General features: G+C 39.2%; 1 protein-coding gene and 1 long non-coding RNA gene across 2 annotated transcripts in view; both read right to left on the bottom strand.

The window, feature by feature from the left end:
* Positions 1-20,000, bottom strand: part of LOC144977647 (uncharacterized) — a 439,534-nt gene that overhangs the window by 221,643 nt on the left and 197,891 nt on the right. Inside the window, exon 3 of the mRNA XM_078923066.1 lies at positions 19,081-19,150. The gene's annotated coding sequence lies outside the window, so the exon portion shown is untranslated. The remainder of the gene's footprint in view (positions 1-19,080; positions 19,151-20,000) is intronic.
* On the bottom strand, positions 3,016-4,256 carry LOC144976290 (uncharacterized). Its single transcript, XR_013646084.1, has 2 exons — positions 3,883-4,256; positions 3,016-3,490 (listed from the first exon to the last, which is right to left on the bottom strand). It is a non-coding gene; the product is annotated as an uncharacterized LOC144976290 (long non-coding RNA).

A 20,000-nucleotide genomic window follows, 5' to 3' on the forward strand; every position in this document is an offset into this window, starting at 1 on the left:
GAAGAGAAGAAGAGGAGAGAGGGGTGTGGAGGAGTGAGGGGAGAGAGAGGAGGAGGAGAGAGGGTGGATGAGTGGTGTGGTGTGATGAGAGGAGGAGGAGAAGAAGTGGAGAAGGAGGAAGAGGAGGAGGAGGAGGAGGAGAAGTGGAGAAGGATGAGAGGAGAAGAGGAGGAAGAGGGGGAGAAGAAGAAGTGAAGAAGGAAGAGGAGGAGGAGAAGGGGGAGGGGAGGGGAGAAGAGGAGGAGGAGGCAAGGTGAGGAAAAGAGGGGAAGAAGGAAGAAGAAGAAGGAAGAGAAGAGAGAGAAGGAAGAAGAAGAAGAAGAAGAAGAGAGAAGGAGAAGAGAAGAGGAGAAGGAAGAGGAGGAAGGAGGGGAGGAGGAGAGAAGAGGAGGAGGAGGAGGAGGAGAGAAAGGGAAAAAGGGAGGAAGTGTAGAGAGGAAAAAAAGAGAGAGAGGAGAGAGGAGGAGAAGAGGGAAGAAGAGGAGGAGGAGGAAAGGGAAAGAAGGAAGAAGAAGAAGAAAAAGAAGAAGAAGAAGAAGAGGAAGAGGAGGATGAGGAGGAGGAGGAAGAGAGGGGAAAAGAGGGGGAGGAGGAGAGGGAAGAAAAAATAGGAGGGTAATAATACCACCGTTTTACCGTTTAGAGAGGATTGGTCACACACAAAATATTTTGATTTTCTCATTGATCTCCGTCTTATCAAGAGGAGGAGAAGGGGGAGGGGAGGGGAGAAGAGGAGGAGGAGTAGAAGGAGGAGGAAAAGGAGAGGAAGAAGGAAGAGAAGAAGAAAGAAAAGAAGAAGAGAGAAGAAGAAGAAGAAGAAGAAGAAGAAGAAGAAGAAGAAGAAGAAGAAGAAGAAGAAGAAGAAGAAGAAGAAGAAGAAGAAGAGGAGGAGGAGGAGGAGGAGGGATATTGATTTCTTCATTGATCTCCTCAGTGGCCCCGATAAACCAGCAATCAAATGGCCATCAAAGTGTTTCTTCCTGGACTAGAAATGCCTTTTCATCATCATCTGTCCCCATTATTGAGATTGATCTCGTCTGCCCCATAACACATCTACATTATACATAACTGTAAACCCTGGCTCTGACAGTCTGGCCCATAACACATCTACATTATACATAACTGTAAACCCGGGCTCGGACAGTCTGGTCCATAACACATCTACATTATACATAACTGTAAACCCGGGCTCGGACAGTCTGGTCCATAACACATCTACATTATACATAACTGTAAACCGGGCTCGGACAGTCTGGTCCATAACACATTTACATTATACATAACTGTAAACCCGGGCTCGGACAGTCTGGCCCATAACACATTTACATTATACATAACTGTAAACCCGGGCTCGGACAGTCTGGCCCATAACACATCTACATTATACATAACTGTAAACCCGGGCTCGGACAGTCTGGTCCATAACACATCTACATTATACATAACTGTAACCCGGGCTCGGACAGTCTGGTCCATAACACATCTACATTATACATAACTGTAAACCCGGGCTCGGACAGTCTGGTCCATAACACATCTACATTATACATGACTGTAAACCCGGGCTCGGACAGTCTGGCCCATAACACATCTACATTATACATAACTGTAAACCTGGGCACGGATTGTCTGGTCCATAACACATCTACATTATACATAACTGTAAACCCGGGCTCGGACAGTCTGGCCCATAACACATCTACATTATACATAACTGTAAACCCGGGCTCGGACAGTCTGGTCCATAACACATCTACATTATACATAACTGTAAACCCGGGCTCGGACAGTCTGGTCCATAACACATCTACATTATACATAACTGTAAACCCGGGCTTGGACAGTCTGGTCCATAACACATCTACATTATACATAACTGTAAACCCGGGCTAGGATAGTCTGGTCCATAACACATCTACATTATACATAACTGTAAACCCGGGCTCGGACAGTCTGGTCCATAACACATCTACATTATACATAACTGTAAACCCGGGCTCGGACAGTCTGGTCCATAACACATCTACATTATACATAACTGTAAACCCGGGCTTGGACAGTCTGGTCCATAACACATTTACATTATACATTACTGTAAACCCGGGATCGGACAGTCTGGTCCATAACACATTTACATTATACATAACTGTAAACCCGGGCTCGGACAGTCTGGTCCATAACACATTTACATTATACATAACTGTAAACCCGGGCTCGGACAGTCTGGTCCATAACACATCTACATTATACATAACTGTAAACCCGGGCACGGACAGTCTGGTCCATAACACATCTACATTATACATAACTGTAAACCTGGGCTTGGACAGTCTGGTCCATAACACATCTACATTATACATAACTGTAAACCCGGGCTCGGACAGTCTGGTCCATAACACATCTACATTATACATAACTGTAAACCCGGGCTTGGACAGTCTGGCCTATAACACATCTACATTATACATAACTGTAAACCCGGGCTCGGACAGTCTGGTCCATAACACATCTACATTATACATAACTGTAAACCCGGGCACGGACAGTCTGGTCCATAACACATCTACATTATACATAACTGTAAACCCGGGCTTGGACAGTCTGGTCCATAACACATTTACATTATACATAACTGTAAACCCGGGCTCGGACAGTCTGGTCCATAACACATCTACATTATACATAACTGTAAACCCGGGCTCGGACAGTCTGGTCCATAACACATTTACATTATACATAACTGTAAACCCGGGCTCGGACAGTCTGGTCCATAACACATCTACATTATACATAACTGTAAACCCGGGCACGGACAGTCTGGTCCATAACACATTTACATTATACATAACTGTCAACCCGGGCACGGACAGTGTCACAATGTAGGTGCAGGCAAAGGTACTGACCTACGTGACGATCCCAAAGCCAGAGTACGGTGGCTATTTACCCCAGGTTTGAGACATTAAAGGTGGTTCCACACGACACATAAAACTAAATGCACATCGCAAGACAATTGAATTATAATTTTATAACTGTTTATTACAAATCTAAAGAAAAAATAAAAGGAAAGAAAGAATAATATTCAAATTAAAAGTGTGACAACATATATCAAATATCAAAATATCAAAAATGATGGTGATGCATGATGGTGATGATGCAAATAATAATCTACAGGTTGGGGCCCCTTACCTTACTTAATACGCAGACATGCAATGAATGGTAAATGATGATGAAGGTGAAGATGATATTCTTGACCACATTATCGATGTCTTTCGGTATTATTATATCTATAGGAGTCCAAACATGTTCACAGTTCACTTTTCTGTCACAAGTTCTTTCAATTGTTAATTTCACTTTAATTTAAGTCCAGGTTGGAAATGTTTTTTTATTAAATTGTTTTCTCGATAAATATGGAACCAAAATGTTTTCAAGATAACAAACAAATGTTACTGGTATCACGTCTGGTTTATAGCCGGGGCTAACCGACTCTATTCTGTATAGAAAGAGATACATGATTAATACAATAATCCTATATTCACACTTAATCATGTGCCATACTTATTCATAAGTGAGACTTATCTTAGCACATCATTTCAATCTAGAGAGATTGACGATTACTCTTAATTATCTCAAAATTAATATTTCAATATTTATTTACGACAGAGATTAAGTAAGTGTAGATAACTTTTATTCTTTAATCAATCTTTACATCTTTTATCCTTAAACTTCAAGCATGATATTAAAATATCTTAATATTTGTATTCTGAAGAAATACACAATAATAGTACACATGGAAATTCACTGCTGATGATCTTACATCATAAATCTCATAAAACTTATAGCATAAACTATCATTAAAATCACAATTAATTAATGGAAACACACCATTAATAGAGCCGTCAAATAACGAAATTTCACTGGCGGTTAATATACAAAGTTAATATTAATTCCCAAGCCAAGTGAATTTCTACAAAATGGAATGACTTGTGTGAGTCTCAGAGAGGACCTAGCATGTCTCTGCTCTGTTCAGGCTATCGTGATGGACTGACTAAAATTGGTAAAACTCTCTTCTATATATTAAAACTTCGTCTACCCAACCCATGGTCATAGACAATAAATTAACATAACTCAGGATCAGTCAAGACATTCTATTATTTAGTCAATTCTCAAAAGTGTCAGGTTTCCACCAAAGTCCGATAACGAACTACCCGGTTTCCGGGACTTTTAAGAAAACTTTCTTATACAATAGTTACGGGACTAAAGAAACTTTTTACTCAATAGTCACGGGACTAGTCTCCCTGCCACGCTATCTCTCTATCTCCCATAACGGCGCCACTCTATCCTAATGTCATTAAGGTGACTATTTAATATTCATCAACGGTGTTTTTCCAACAAAAGAAATCAAACAAAAAAAGCAACACTGAATATTAAGGCGAAATAACCGGACACGCAAAGGTAACATAACAGGAAACAAGCATCATTGCTCACCTAGCACGGGCAACAAGCGTTTTGTGACATTCTCTCCCTCTTCAAGAACTAAGTCCATCTGACTTTGGTCCATCTTTAACAAAACCGCTTGATCAGACTCTAGAAAGGAAGTCTGGACCATGATTTTCTGAACCTTTTACAGCTCTTAGATTAAATCTAAACTGATTGAGCAACAGAGCCCATCTCATTAGTCTACCATTTTCCGATTTTGCCCTATTCAGATATAATAGTGGAGCATGATCCGTCTCCACAATGAACTCTCTTCCAATTAGATATGAGCTCAAAGTCTTCACAGACCATACGAGAGCTAAGCATTCCTTCTCCACGACACTGTAATTCTGTTCTCTTGCCAGAAGTTTCCGTTGGTGTAAGAGCCGGTATCTCTATTCTCGGTACGCAATAATCGAACTGGTCTTCAGCGTCCTCCAGCTCATCAATCACTGTAGCTGTAGCTACTCCAAGTATTCCGATGTCTTGTGTAGGCGATTCAGGAGACTCCCGTTCCCAATACTTTTTCAGCATATTGGCATGATAGGTCTTCTGATATTTACCCATATCAATGGTGTAATTGTTGTCGCCTATCCTTTTGATGACCGTAAATGGTCCCATCCACTTCAGTTGAAGCTTGTTCGTTTTCGTAGGCAAAAGGAGCAACACTTTTTCTCCTTTGTCAAACGTTCTTGCTTTAGCCTTCCGGTCGAAGTGCGATTTGTATCGTACCGAGGCTTTTCTCAGGTTGTCGTGGGCGACCTCAATAACCTTCTCCATCTTTGCGCGCAGGTCCACCACGTATTGATAGGTTGTCTTTACTTCCTCATCCGTGATGTTACCTGTCCAAAGTTCTCGGAGTATTGTCATAGGGCCCCTCACAGGTCGTGCGTATAGAAGTTCAAATGGCGAAAATCCAAGAGACTCCTGCGGTACCTCTCTATACGCGAAGAGAGCGGCGTTGATGTATCTGTCCCAGTCTTTTGGTCTGTCATTGGCGAGTCGCTTTAACATTCCTTTGAGAGTTCCATTCATCCTCTCAACTAAACCATTACATTGCGGATGGTACGGTGATGTGGTGAGCTGTTTCATGGAGAGAAGGCGACAAACTTCATTCATCATGTCAGAGGTAAACTGAGTTCCATTGTCATGTAGCATTTCCTTTGGCACTCCAGTACGGCTAAAAATATCGACTAATGCCTCAGCCACGTGTTCAGTGTCTATTGACTTTAATGGCACCGCCTCTGGAAATCGTGTGCAATAATCCATTAGAGTAAGGATGTACCGATTTCCTCTGTCTGAAGATGGTATGACGGGCCCAATGATGTCCACTGCAACACGACTAAATGGCTCATCAATAAGAGGCACCTTTGATAGCGGCACTTTGGTTGTCTGACCCTTGGGTGCGCTCCTTTGGCACGTGTCACATGATCGACAGAATCTATTCACGTCATCCCAAAGATTAGGCCAATAGAACTCTAACAAGATCCTATCACTCGTTTTCTTAGATGCGAGATGACCAGCCATGATGCTCTCGTGGGCCAGCCTCATTACTGTCTCTCTCATCTGTTCCTCTGGAACAACTACCTGCCTACATACATCTCCATGGTATTTTGTTGGTGACTGGAAAAAGCGGCAAAGTACACCTTTATCGAAACCAAACCACGTAGTGTTGTTTCGACCACTGTGTCTGCGTTCGCAGTTTTCCGCCAACTTTCTGCAAACTGTTAGAGTCTCATCCTTTTCCTGTTTGTCGATTAGGTCCTTAACAGTGACCCCGATATCTAGTGATGCTGGAGTCCGCAATGCTTTGATTACTTTCTGCTTCTGACTTCGTGTCTCCACAGCCATCATTTGCTCATCACATTTAATACCCGGACACTTAGCACCTGGGATATTACCCAAGATTACATCATACAAAGGGGATTCCATCTCGACGGCTTCAATTTCTCCTGTATAGTAAGGACAGTCGAGGTAAGCCTTTGTCAATGGTGCTTGTACGGACGTTCCATCTGCTAGGCTGATTTTCATATAATACTCTTTCCTGGTGCAATTTTGCTCAAACCCTTCTTTATAACAACAGTGCTGCAGCCACTGTCGCGTAGGACCGTCACCTTTTCGCCATTTAGATAGCCTTTCCGAGTTGGCATCTTTTGCGCTTCCACGTATCCTTCGCAAATTGTGGTTATACAGTGATTGGGATCTGTTATGTTATAACTTGCACAGTTTGGTTGCGATTTCTTCTGAATCTGCGGATTCTTCTGGGCTTCAGTGCTCCTGACTTTGTCCCTCGCCATCCTTTGTTGTAGCCAACAATCATTTTCATGATGATTTTTTAATCCACAAAACTTACATCCACTACCAATAGCTAGCGCACGCTGAGACCTGCAGTCCCGAGCTTTGTGACCAAATATCCTGCAGTGATGACATTGTAATTGTTGTGATGGTCTGTCCTTGTTTGTCAGTGGTGTCCTGTTGACAGCATATTGCGTGGTGACTGGAGGTTGTTCTGCTTTCCTATCGAAACTAGACTTCACATAAGCCCCTGCTGCACCGTGAGCACAAACATACTTTTCTATCTGATCCACCAAATCATCGGCTGTGCTAGGCTTTCTTTCTTTAACAAACATGAGCAAGTCCTTGTTACACGAATTCATCAGCTGTTCCATCATGAATAAGTCAATCAGATCGGTAGACAAATTCTTATCCTTCTCTGACAACTGTATCCATTTCTCAAGATAGGACTGGATTCGTGTTCTAAACTGACCAATGCTTTCTCCTGCCTCTGGCCTACTCTTCCTGAACTTTTCTTGAAAGCCATCTTTCGTCAAGTTATAACGCTTCAGCAGAGCATCCCTAACTTTCTGATAATTCATCGCCTCATCTTCATCAAGTCTCGTATAAACTTCCAATGCTTTTCCTTGTAGCAAGGCGGAGAGATGAATAGCCCAGTCCGTCTCTGGCCATTCATTAACCGTCGCATATCTCTCAAATCTTAGCAGGTAACTGTCAATCATGTCTGACTTGTCATTGAAGCATGGAAGCCTGGGACTCTTGACTGGCGCTGGTCTTGTGTGACGAATACTTTCTGACACTGAGGGAGACCTAGGAGATGGCGAGCTGTCATCACGATCCGCTCTTAATCTCTGTAATTCCAGCTCCGTTTCTACAAGTTGCTGTTGCTGTCGCAGTTTCTCCCTCTCCAGTTTCAACTTCTCCAACTCTTCTTGGCGCACCCTATCTTGGTCTGCCAACTGTCTTGTCACCCAATCATTTAACTCTTGGCCAGAAAATCCAAGCTTTTCTCCTACTTTAATCAACTTCTCCACATCAGACATGATTAAATATTTTTGTTACTTAGTTATCGATAAGACAATTAAATCAATGACAATGAAAACAGCTAGAATGCTTCAATAGGTCAACACAATAGCGCAGATGACAACACCGCAATAAAAAACCACCGCAAAGTGAATACAACCAAATTTCTGCAAGCTGATATGACTTTTAAGCCAAAGAGCAGTATGTAACAAAAATTATATATTATTGCGAACTGCAAATAAGATACATTCAATATGACAACGCCTCGATTCTTAATTTCATTAATATTTCAATGTCAATACTTGAGACAATTTCATCCAATATTTATCAACACGACCTTCTTTTTATAATAACTCGACTATTCGTGCCTCTCATACACGAAATCTTACTGTGGTCACGCCCCAGTGGTTAAACGCTATGCTCATCCACTGTGCCCGGCTTAACTTTAAGCACAACCGATTTTATCAACAAAAGTATAAGACTGCAACGTAGCGTTAAATTATCCTTTCTACCGATGTCGACAAAATTAAATCAGTGATAACAGGGTACTTGCACGAGTTTCACACTCAACGATAATTCGCATTTAGCTCACTACCCAATGACGCTTATGCCTCTCGTTTTAACTGTTAACAAAATGTAAATCCTGATCGATTTACCACTCACATTAAATTGCGAAGCCCAAATGACTTTCAACAAACATCGGCTTAGAGCCCGTAACACAATATTCTTAAAATTGTAAAGTACATGTCAACATTTACAAAATTACCATATTGAGCAGTCCCTTAGACTCTCAATTACAATTAGCTCGTAGCCCGCAACAGTAATTATGTTATTGCTTTTGTAGCAAATTAACAATCAAAAGTGAAAGCTTCCAACCATACGATAAGAATAAAAATTGCCGGCACCTTATCGCACGTTAAAACGCTTTAAACAACTTTTTCTGACCCCATCCCTTGGATCGGATTCTAGGGTCCCATCACTTTCAATCGGATGACAATTGAACAAAGTCCTAGACTGACCCTGGTTGCCACAATCAAGTACCTCCGTGATAAACGTGATCTATAATGTTATGGGTCTATCTACCCCTCTCTCATGTAAAACACCTAATGGTGTGAGTCCATCCAGTAACAATGTTACAACAATCAATTACAGCCTTGAAATTACTCTGACGTTTATATCAGTATCCGTTTTTAAAAATTACGTTAGCCCGGCCCAATCTTTAACTACTTTTCAAACGAAATTAATTTCTTTGAATCAACTTTATATGAACTTATAACATATGATGATTAGTTCAGATATAAAATATATTAAAATTGTCAAAGTGCCAGTCTGTGAAGGAGGAACCATCCCACCGCTGCCACCAAAATATGTCACAATGTAGGTGCAGGCAAAGGTACTGACCTACGTGACGATCCCAAAGCCAGAGTACGGTGGCTATTTACCCCAGGTTTGAGACATTAAAGGTGGTTCCACACGACACATAAAACTAAATGCACATCGCAAGACAATTGAATTATAATTTTATAACTGTTTATTACAAATCTAAAGAAAAAATAAAAGGAAAGAAAAGAATAATATTCAAATTAAAAGTGTGACAACATATATCAAATATCAAAATATCAAAAATGATGGTGATGCATGATGGTGATGATGCAAATAATAATCTACAGGTTGGGGCCCCTTACCTTACTTAATACGCAGACATGCAATGAATGGTAAATGATGATGAAGGTGAAGATGATATTCTTGACCACATTATCGATGTCTTTCGGTATTATTATATCTATAGGAGTCCAAACATGTTCACAGTTCACTTTTCTGTCACAAGTTCTTTCAATTGTTAATTTCACTTTAATTTAAGTCCAGGTTGGAAATGTTTTTTTATTAAATTGTTTTCTCGATAAATATGGAACCAAAATGTTTTCAAGATAACAAACAAATGTTACTGGTATCACGTCTGGTTTATAGCCGGGGCTAACCGACTCTATTCTGTATAGAAAGAGATACATGATTAATACAATAATCCTATATTCACACTTAATCATGTGCCATACTTATTCATAAGTGAGACTTATCTTAGCACATCATTTCAATCTAGAGAGATTGACGATTACTCTTAATTATCTCAAAATTAATATTTCAATATTTATTTACGACAGAGATTAAGTAAGTGTAGATAACTTTTATTCTTTAATCAATCTTTACATCTTTTATCCTTAAACTTCAAGCATGATATTAAAATATCTTAATATTTGTATTCTGAAGAAATACACAATAATAGTACACATGGAAATTCACTGCTGATGATCTTACATCATAAATCTCATAAAACTTATAGCATAAACTATCATTAAAATCACAATTAATTAATGGAAACACACCATTAATAGAGCCGTCAAATAACGAAATTTCACTGGCGGTTAATATACAAAGTTAATATTAATTCCCAAGCCAAGTGAATTTCTACAAAATGGAATGACTTGTGTGAGTCTCAGAGAGGACCTAGCATGTCTCTGCTCTGTTCAGGCTATCGTGATGGACTGACTAAAATTGGTAAAACTCTCTTCTATATATTAAAACTTCGTCTACCCAACCCATGGTCATAGACAATAAATTAACATAACTCAGGATCAGTCAAGACATTCTATTATTTAGTCAATTCTCAAAAGTGTCAGGTTTCCACCAAAGTCCGATAACGAACTACCCGGTTTCCGGGACTTTTAAGAAAACTTTCTTATACAATAGTTACGGGACTAAAGAAACTTTTTTACTCAATAGTCACGGGACTAGTCTCCCTGCCACGCTATCTCTCTATCTCCCATAACGGCGCCACTCTATCCTAATGTCATTAAGGTGACTATTTAATATTCATCAACGGTGTTTTTCCAACAAAAGAAATCAAACAAAAAAAGCAACACTGAATACTTAAGGCGAAATAACCGGTCACGCAAAGGTAACATAACAGGAAACAAGCATCATTGCTCACCTAGCACGGGCAACAAGCGTTTTGTGACAGACAGTCTGGTCCATAACACATCTACATTATACATAACTGTAAACCCGGGCTCGGACAGTCTGGTCCATAACACATTTACATTATACATAACTGTAAACCCGGGCACGGACAGTCTGGTCCATAACACATTTACATTATACATAACTGTAAACCCGGGCACGGACAGTCTGGTCCATAACACATCTACATTATACATAACTGTAAACCAGGGCTCGGACAGTCTGGTCCATAACACATTTACATTATACATAACTGTAAACCCGGGCTCGGACAGTCTGGTCCATAACACATCTACATTATACATAACTGTAAACCCGGGCTCGGACAGTCTGGTCCATAACACATCTACATTATACATAACTGTAAACCCGCGCTTGGACAGTCTGGTCCATAACACATTTACATTATACATAACTGTAAACCCGGGCGCTCGGACAGTCTGGTCCATAACACATCTACATTATACATAACTGTAAACCCGGGCTCGGACGGTCTGGTCCATAACACATCTACATTATACATAACTGTAAACCCGGGCACGGACAGTCTGGTCCATAGCACATTTACATTATACATAACTGTAAACCCGGGCACGGACAGTCTGGTCCATAACACATCTACATTATACATAACTGTAAACCCGGGCTCGGACAGTCTGGTCCATAACACATCTACATTATACATAACTGTAAACCCGGGCTTGGACAGTCTGGTCCATAACACATCTACATTATACATAACTGTAAACACGGGCTCGGACAGTCTGGTCCATAACACATCTACATTATACATAACTGTAAACACGGGCACGGACAGTCTGGTCCATAACACATCTACATTATACATAACTGTAAACACGGGCTCGGACAGTCTGGTCCATAACACATCTACATTATACATAACTGTAAACACGGGCTCGGACAGTCTGGTCCATAACACATCTACATTATACATAACTGTAAACACGGGCTCGGACAGTCTGGTCCATAACACATCTACATTATACATAACTGTAAACACGGGCTCGGACAGTCTGGTCCATAACACATCTACATTATACATAACTGTAAACACGGGCTCGGACAGTCTGGTCCATAACACATCTACATTATACATAACTGTAAACACGGGCTCGGACAGTCTGGTCCATAACACATCTACATTATACATAACTGTAAACACGGGCTCGGACAGTCTGGTCCATAACACATCTACATTATACATAACTGTAAACACGGGCTCGGACAGTCTGGTCCATAACACATCTACATTATACATAACTGTAAACACGGGCTTGGACAGTCTGGTCCATAACACATCTACATTATACATAACTGTAAATACGGGCTCGGACAGTCTGGTCCATAACACATCTACATTATACATAACTGTAAACACGGGCTCGGACAGTCTGGTCCATAACACATCTACATTATACATAACTGTAAACACGGGCTCGGACAGTCTGATCCATAACACATCTACATTATACATAACTGTAAACACGGGCTTGGACAGTCTGGTCCATAACACATCTACATTATACATAACTGTAAACACGGGCTCGGACAGTCTGGTCCATAACACATCTACATTATACATAACTGTAAACACGGGCTCGGACAGTCTGGTCCATAACACATCTACATTATACATAACTGTAAACACGGGCTCGGACAGTCTGGTCCGGTCCGTAGTACTAAAAAACCCCCACAAAACAAAAAACAAAATTATGCCTTCCTCAATAAAAATAAAATAATATAATAATAATAATAATAATAATAATAATAATAATAATAATAATAATAATAATAATAATAATAATAATAATAATAATAATAATAATAATAATATAATAACAACGATGATGATGATGAGATGATGATGATGATGATGATGATGATGATGATGATGATGATGATGATGATGATGATGATGATGGTGATGGTGTTCTTTCCAGCACAGTGTAAATGATGTAGATAGTGAAACCAAACCTAGAGGCGCCTGAATGAGTCAATAAAATGATAACAACAGAGATGATATGAGTAGGAACGTGCCAGAAGACAATAGAGAATATAAATTTAGCGGGGGCGATGGGGGTTCGAACCTGCGACCTAACTGGTACGACAACTCCGCCTGGCCGGGGAGAGCGTGACTCAACCGTATGAACTATCTACGATCCCAAAAAAGATCGTCTTTAACCTTAGTTATTATTAGAGCCCTCTCTTCCTGACTACCTGAGGTCCAACACACACACACACAACCGCTGCGAAGTTAGTTTTCCAGCATTAAATGTGACAATGATCTAATACCATACTCACTATCAATCGACATATTCAAAGAAAGCTGAGATACATAATACAATAAATTAAGGCAATGTGCCAGATATTTCTTTATAAAAACAAATAGGGAATGAGATTAGCGGAAGAGTAGCGTCCCTCGATTGGACGTCACCTTACAGAGAGAACGTCATGCGCAAAAACCATATTGACGTTCACTCTCTAACTTCTCCGCCGGCGACGTCCAATCAAGGGACGCTACTCTTCCGCTAATCTCATTCCCTATAATGTTTTAATCTAGCTCTAGATCTAAAAATAGTGATGTTTGGTGCATTATTCTTACTGTTTGGGGGGGGGGGGGGGAAGGGGGAGGGGGAGGGAATTCTAATTCTTAAAGGCCTGAATGATATTTTATCCGACTGGCGGATGTTGTGAGTATTTTACCTAAACCCACAGCATCAATTTACTTACTACTGCCCCATTATAAATTCTATTTGTCATCTTTGCTTTGAGTCCATAATAACTATTACTAGATAAATAGAAACTACTCTCTATACAAAACGTTTTTTTCCGTCGTGTCATCCACGGTGACCCAATGGTGTCATCACACCAAAGGGTTGGGGACAAGGGGAGGTAACTGTGATAATTCATCTCGTCACATAAATCGATCTGTGTCTTGCCCAGTGCCATTCTTTCTGTATTTTTCTCTTTTTAATATATTATTATAATACATTTTTTCACTGTCTCTTCTTCTTCTTCTTCTTCTTCTTCTTCTTCTTCTTCTTCTTCTTCTTCTTCTTCTTTCCGGTTTCTCTTTTGTTTTCTGGGTTAGCTCCCCTTTCTGCAAGATGTCTCGAGGGCACGTAAACACTGTCTGCCTATTGGTCCATAAACAAAACACAAGGTTTTATGTTTTTTCTGTTGTTTTTTTTTTTTCTTCTTCTTTTCTCTTTAAAAAAAGATGTATAATGGATTTTTTTTTTTAAAAAAAAGCTTTCCCTTTTTTGGAAATTTCAAATTGTTTTTGGTCTGAGGTGACGAAAATAATGTTTAAAAAATGGAAAAAATTGGAAGAAATCCGAAAGTATAAAAATACTATAATACTTGTACGGCCATGTGGTCTAGTGGTATGACACTTGCTTTCGGATCGGAAGGAAGGTCCTGGGTTCAAGCCTCACTCAGCGCATAGTTGAGTCCTCGGAAAAGGTCTTTTACTCACATTCCCTCACCCTACTCAGGTGTAAAATGAGTAGGTACCTGGCCGACATAATTTTATTATCGCCTAAAAGGCGTCATGTCATGTCCCGTCCTACATGATGACTGCTGCTGTTGGTCAGTGATCCCTTGTAAAGCGCTTTGCGCACGTTTAGTGGATATTGCGCTAAATAAAATCTCAATTTAAAAAAAAAGATGAATAATCTAATGATAACCAACAACATATTTGTTATTTTTGTTTATGGCAATCTGTTGATGGCGTTGATGATAAAAACGAGATCAAAAACTGGTGATGATTTTGCAATGCCTTTGAGGCGATTTCAATTTAGTTGAAAAGGTCGAGGTCGACCTTGTATAGAGTTGAATTGCTATTTATTTCCTAATGTCAAAGGTCAACAGCCAGGCATCGATGGGAAACACAAGTTTGGACCGCTCAAGTGTTGTCAGATTGGTTAATTGCAAACTTTTTATATTTGGTTAGAAATTATAACAATAAAAAGGAATAAAAGATTTGATTCAATTTAAGAAGACAGATTATGTGGAAGTTTCGGGTTTTGTCAACATAAAATATGACCCATCGTCTGGAAACGGTGTTATGTCGGTGTGAATTGGACCCCGAAAAGTGACTTTATAATTAAATTGATAGTAAATACCAATTTTTGAGCCTTTAAAGGCGTGAAGTAAGTAGAGTGATAAAATATGACGGAACAGTCAATTTAAAAACTTCAAACGAAATAATATGACAACTAGTCTAGTAACAATGTTTCAGTCTCTCAAACAGTTTTCACTGAAAAAAATTAAATTGCGAAATCAAAGCAGATTGAAGACGACTTTTAAAGATATTAATTACTGTAAAAACATTACAAACATCCCTATTTTTAATTTGTACGGTTTTCTCTATCCACAGCTGAAATCAAACTGATTAAATCTATTAACCAGTAGATTTTTGACCAAAATTGGTGACACACATTCACACGTGCTCGGACAAACATATAGATAGAATGCGCTTGGCCAAGGAGTTCACAACATTGCCATCCGGAAGTATAACGGACCAACACACAAACTCTGTGTAACCATGAACTTTTATAGTCCGGTTAATACAGTTTAGTGAGAACAACTCACAAACGCGGATGGCAAAAACAATAACAAAGACCTGAGTGACGTCATCTGCATACTATCTATTGAATACAATTCATAATTTGTTTTCTTTTGAGTCCAAAGATTGGCATTTTGACGTCATTTTTTGGTCAGTACGTAATCATCGTTAATTTATAGCCTGATACTGAAATCCAAAAGGACTGGCAGTTCGACGTCATTATTTGGTTTTTGCACCGCCTCGTGAGTTTTTAGGGTTTGTACAGCGTCTAGTGAATTGTAGTGAGTAGAGCTCATGGAAACAAGTTATTTCATTGGTTGAACTATTGAATACAACTCACGATTTGTTTTCTTTTGTGGCAAAAGACTGGCATTTTGACGTCAGTATCAGGCTATTATAAACGTTCAAGGTTACACATTGTTATGTATGTAGCAATGACTATCCCGCACAAATCTTTGGGCCTCTTTTTCGCTCACGAAGTGCCCGGATTCGCGTCAAAATATGGAACGAAACCGTTCCGTACATGCTATTTTAAAAAATTAATTACGAAGCTGTTTATCGATGAATATGACTGAAAGTTGGCACACAGTTAGAAAAAAGGTCATTCTAGATTATGTCAAGCGACAAAACTTGTGCGATTACCAGAAGACCGTTAAAAATAGATTTTTACTCTTTGGAGTAAAATATTTCTAAAACTACCGGGCGTGGAGGTTTTGTCGCTGACAAGGTAATACATGATCATTTCTTCTTTTTGGTAGTAAAATTTCATATGAATATGACGAGTACTTTTCCCGTATTTTACAAAACACGATCCTAATTTGCTCTTCAAGTTTCAATCTTTTAATCCATTTATTACGCAAGATACAACCAAAGGTCGAAAAAAAATGCCGAAAAAGCGTCCCATATTTTCGCGTTTTTTTCCTCTTTGCGGGTCATCCAAATAAAATGACACCTTTTAAACTGCATAACTTGTTTATTTATGAATGGATTTTCAAAATTCAAAAACATTTTTACTCAGTGGAGATAGGGCTTTGATTTTAGACAAAACTTTTCCTCAAAAAGAGAAAAAAACAGTTTTCATAGTCATTGCTAATGTATGTCGGTCCATTATATTTCCTGATGGCCTCTTAGCCAAACGCATACTATCTCATTATATTATTTGTATGTCTATGAGTCTAGTAGTTTAACATGAAATCATGTCCCCGAAATTGATGCTAATATCATGTGATGGAAGAGGCCATGTCCATTTTTCCACAAATGTAATTTCCTTCACGGATTAACAAAGTCACTCCATCTCTCTCTGTACCATCTTATAATGGTACTTGTACTTGTACCATCGTCTAGGAGAAGAAGAAGGGGAAAAAAAGCAAACAGCCTTTCCATGTAATGATGCCAGGCAGGTACCATCAGGCTCTGGTCGTTGTGAGTATTACACTAACAAAACACTTTTTAAAAATTCTCGCCAAAAATATTTATTAAAAAATATATTGATGACCTAAGATGACCTTTCACTTGTCAATATTTCGGGAAATTAAGACTCTAATCAAAGTGTTATTAAATGTGATTTACTTGTTATTCAAGTATAAAACTTTTTGGCAAGAGGGAATGACCAAAATTTATCAATTTTTGAATTATTGGAATTTTTTTCTGGCCAAAATGTAAAATAAATGTTTTGTCACAGTTTGGCATGGCAGCGCCGTCGTTGTCGTTAGAATTCCTTGTGGCATGTGTAGGCGGTGCCGAATATACATCTAATCTCTGATAAAAGACATTTTCAAAAGTTTGCATTTTGGCAACAACAAAAAAAAATAAAAAATAAAAAAAAAAAAAAATAAAACAAAATAAAAACAAAACAAACATTTACTTCAAAGTTTGATCGATTCAAAATACACCCAGTTTGTCTTTTTTTTTTTTTCTTATACAGTCGTAAATTTTAAAGTTTTTGAGAAGTTGAGGGTTATTTTAAATTTTAGGTATTATTAGTATTCACTTGGCTAAGAAGCTCACACCATTGCCATCAGGAAGTATAACGGACCAACACACAAAACTATGTGTAACCTTGAACGTTTATAGATAGTATGCAGATGACGTCACTCAGGCCTTTGTTATTGTTTTTGCCATCCGCGTTTGTGAGTTGTTCTCACTAAACTGTATTAACCAGACTATAAAAGTTCATGGTTACACAGAGTTTGTGTGTTGGTCCGTTATACTTCCGGATGGCAATGTTGTGAACTCCTTGGCCAAACGCATTCTATCTATAGAATTTCTGGCCAAAATGTGAAAAAAACGTGTTTTTCAAACAACGGAAGTATAAAGGGATATAACTCTGTCCACGGGAGCTAAAACTATTTACAAACAAACTAACACATAGACGATAAACTGGAGGTGTCAGTGAGGGAAACCAGGTCACCATCGTATAGAAAAGTATGAAAGTGTCATGGCGTCCAGATGCACGTTAGATATGAGACGAGAACTAAACGAGACACGCCTATGAATGGATGAATGGTACAGTAGCCGAGTCGATAGCCTACAGGTTAAGTTGTCGCAGGTTTGAATCCGATGATCTTGTTTTGTTGGGTTTTTTTTTTTTTTGGTATTTTCTTCACCCCGTTTTACTTGAAAAAACAAAACAAAACAGACAAAACAAGTAGTAATGACATTTAAGCTTCGTTTTAATCATTGAAGGTAAATCATCTGTCATTCCACCAGAATGGAGAAGGGGTGGGCTTTGGGGGGGGGGGGGGGTCCCGATAAATCAGTTGTTAGAGCGCTCGCTTCACACACAACGGGACCTAGATTAATCCCCGGTTAAGTCGAAATTTCTTCTGACCCCCCGCCCCCCTCCTCCCCCCCCCCCCCCTTCCCCTGTCCATCCAGAAATGATTGGGTAGATTAGTTCTGTTAGATCTAGCGGAAAGGACTTTGCAATAACTAGCGTCCTATCCAAAGGGAAGCAAGCAATTGCCATTGTCCGTTTCACGCTGAAGAAACCGGGATAAACTCCAGCTCGATGAGCCTTACGGTTCTGAAGGACTCCAGTACTGTTTTTCACCAGAATGGATGAAAGCAGTCGAGGCATCACGTGGATTGACAGACAAAATAAATTCCACTACTGTCATCCTGTAACTCAGAACTCAGTCTTTCACAACAGTAATACTCATGGAACAGGCGTTTATCCCGGTTCTGATAGCGTCGATCTGGCAGATTCAACTCTTTACTAAAAATAAAAAATGAGCTTTTATATAGCGCGATATCCACTAAATCTGCTCAAAGCGCAAAGGGGTCTCTGGCCAACAGCAACACTTAGCATTTAGGACGGGACAGGACGCCTGTTGAGCGATATTACAAATTTTTTTTTCGGACAGAGACAAGGCTGTTAACGGCCGGGTACTCATTTTACACATGAGAGAATGTGAGTAATGAGTCTTTTCCAAGGACTCAACTATGCGCCGAGCGAGGCTCGAACCTAGGACCTTCTGATCCGAAAGAGAGTGTCATACCACTAGACGCCAATAAATATATTATGTATTAAATCCCCAAAACTATACCAGCTAACCAAACACAAAGCTGAGTGGATTTGGGTTTTAAAAAGACATAAAGAAAAAGAGCTCATTTTTATTATTAACTGTAGATATATCCAGAACATCTCGTGTACAAAAGCAATGTGTTACAAAAGTACTCACCAAATAAGTAATAATAATCCACGGCAAAGAAGTAGGGGCATGGAATTTGGCCACTTTAATGGTAAAACATCTGTGGAGAAGGAAAAAAAATAAAATAAAACAGAGTAGGATAGGTAATTCTTGACTGTAGACATGGCTTAATTCTAAGAAACTCATAACATTGCCATCGGGAATTTTCACGGCCCAACACACAAAACTGTGTATCCATGAACGTTTATAGTCGGGTTAATACAGTTCAGAGAGCATTACTCATAAACGCGGATGGCAAAAATAAATAAAAAAAAATAACAAAGACCCGAGTGACGTCATCTTCGAACTATCTATAGATAGTATGCAGATGACGTCACTCAGGCCTTTGTTATGGTTTTTGCCATCCGCGTTTGTGAGTTGTTCTCACTAAACTGTATTAACCCGACTATAAAAGTTCATGGTTACACAGAGTTTGTGTGTTGGTCCGTTATACTTCCGGATGGCAATGTTGTGAACTCCTTGGCCAAGCGCATTCTATCTATAAATGCTTAGGCGCTTAGGTTATTTGTACTTTTTCAGGAGTTTAAAAGTTAGTGATAGAATACTGTACGACAACCACTACAATACAAATACTACCACTACTACTACTACTACTACTACTACTACTACTACTACTACTAAACTACTACTACTACTAACTACTAAATACTACTACTTACTACTACTACTACTACTACTACTTACTACTACTACTATACTACTACTACTACTACTACTACTACTACTACACTACTACTACTTACTACTACTACTACTACTACTACTACTACACTACTACTACATACTACTACTTACTACTACTACTACTACACTACTACTACTACATACAACTACTACTACTACTACTACTACTACTACTACTACTACTACTACACTAACTACTACTACTA

The sequence above is a fragment of the Berghia stephanieae genome, chromosome 7, assembly GCF_034508935.2.
Source record: "Berghia stephanieae isolate SIO BIC M18660-M18661 chromosome 7, UCSD_Bste_1.3, whole genome shotgun sequence".
Taxonomy (NCBI): domain Eukaryota; kingdom Metazoa; phylum Mollusca; class Gastropoda; order Nudibranchia; family Aeolidiidae; genus Berghia; species Berghia stephanieae.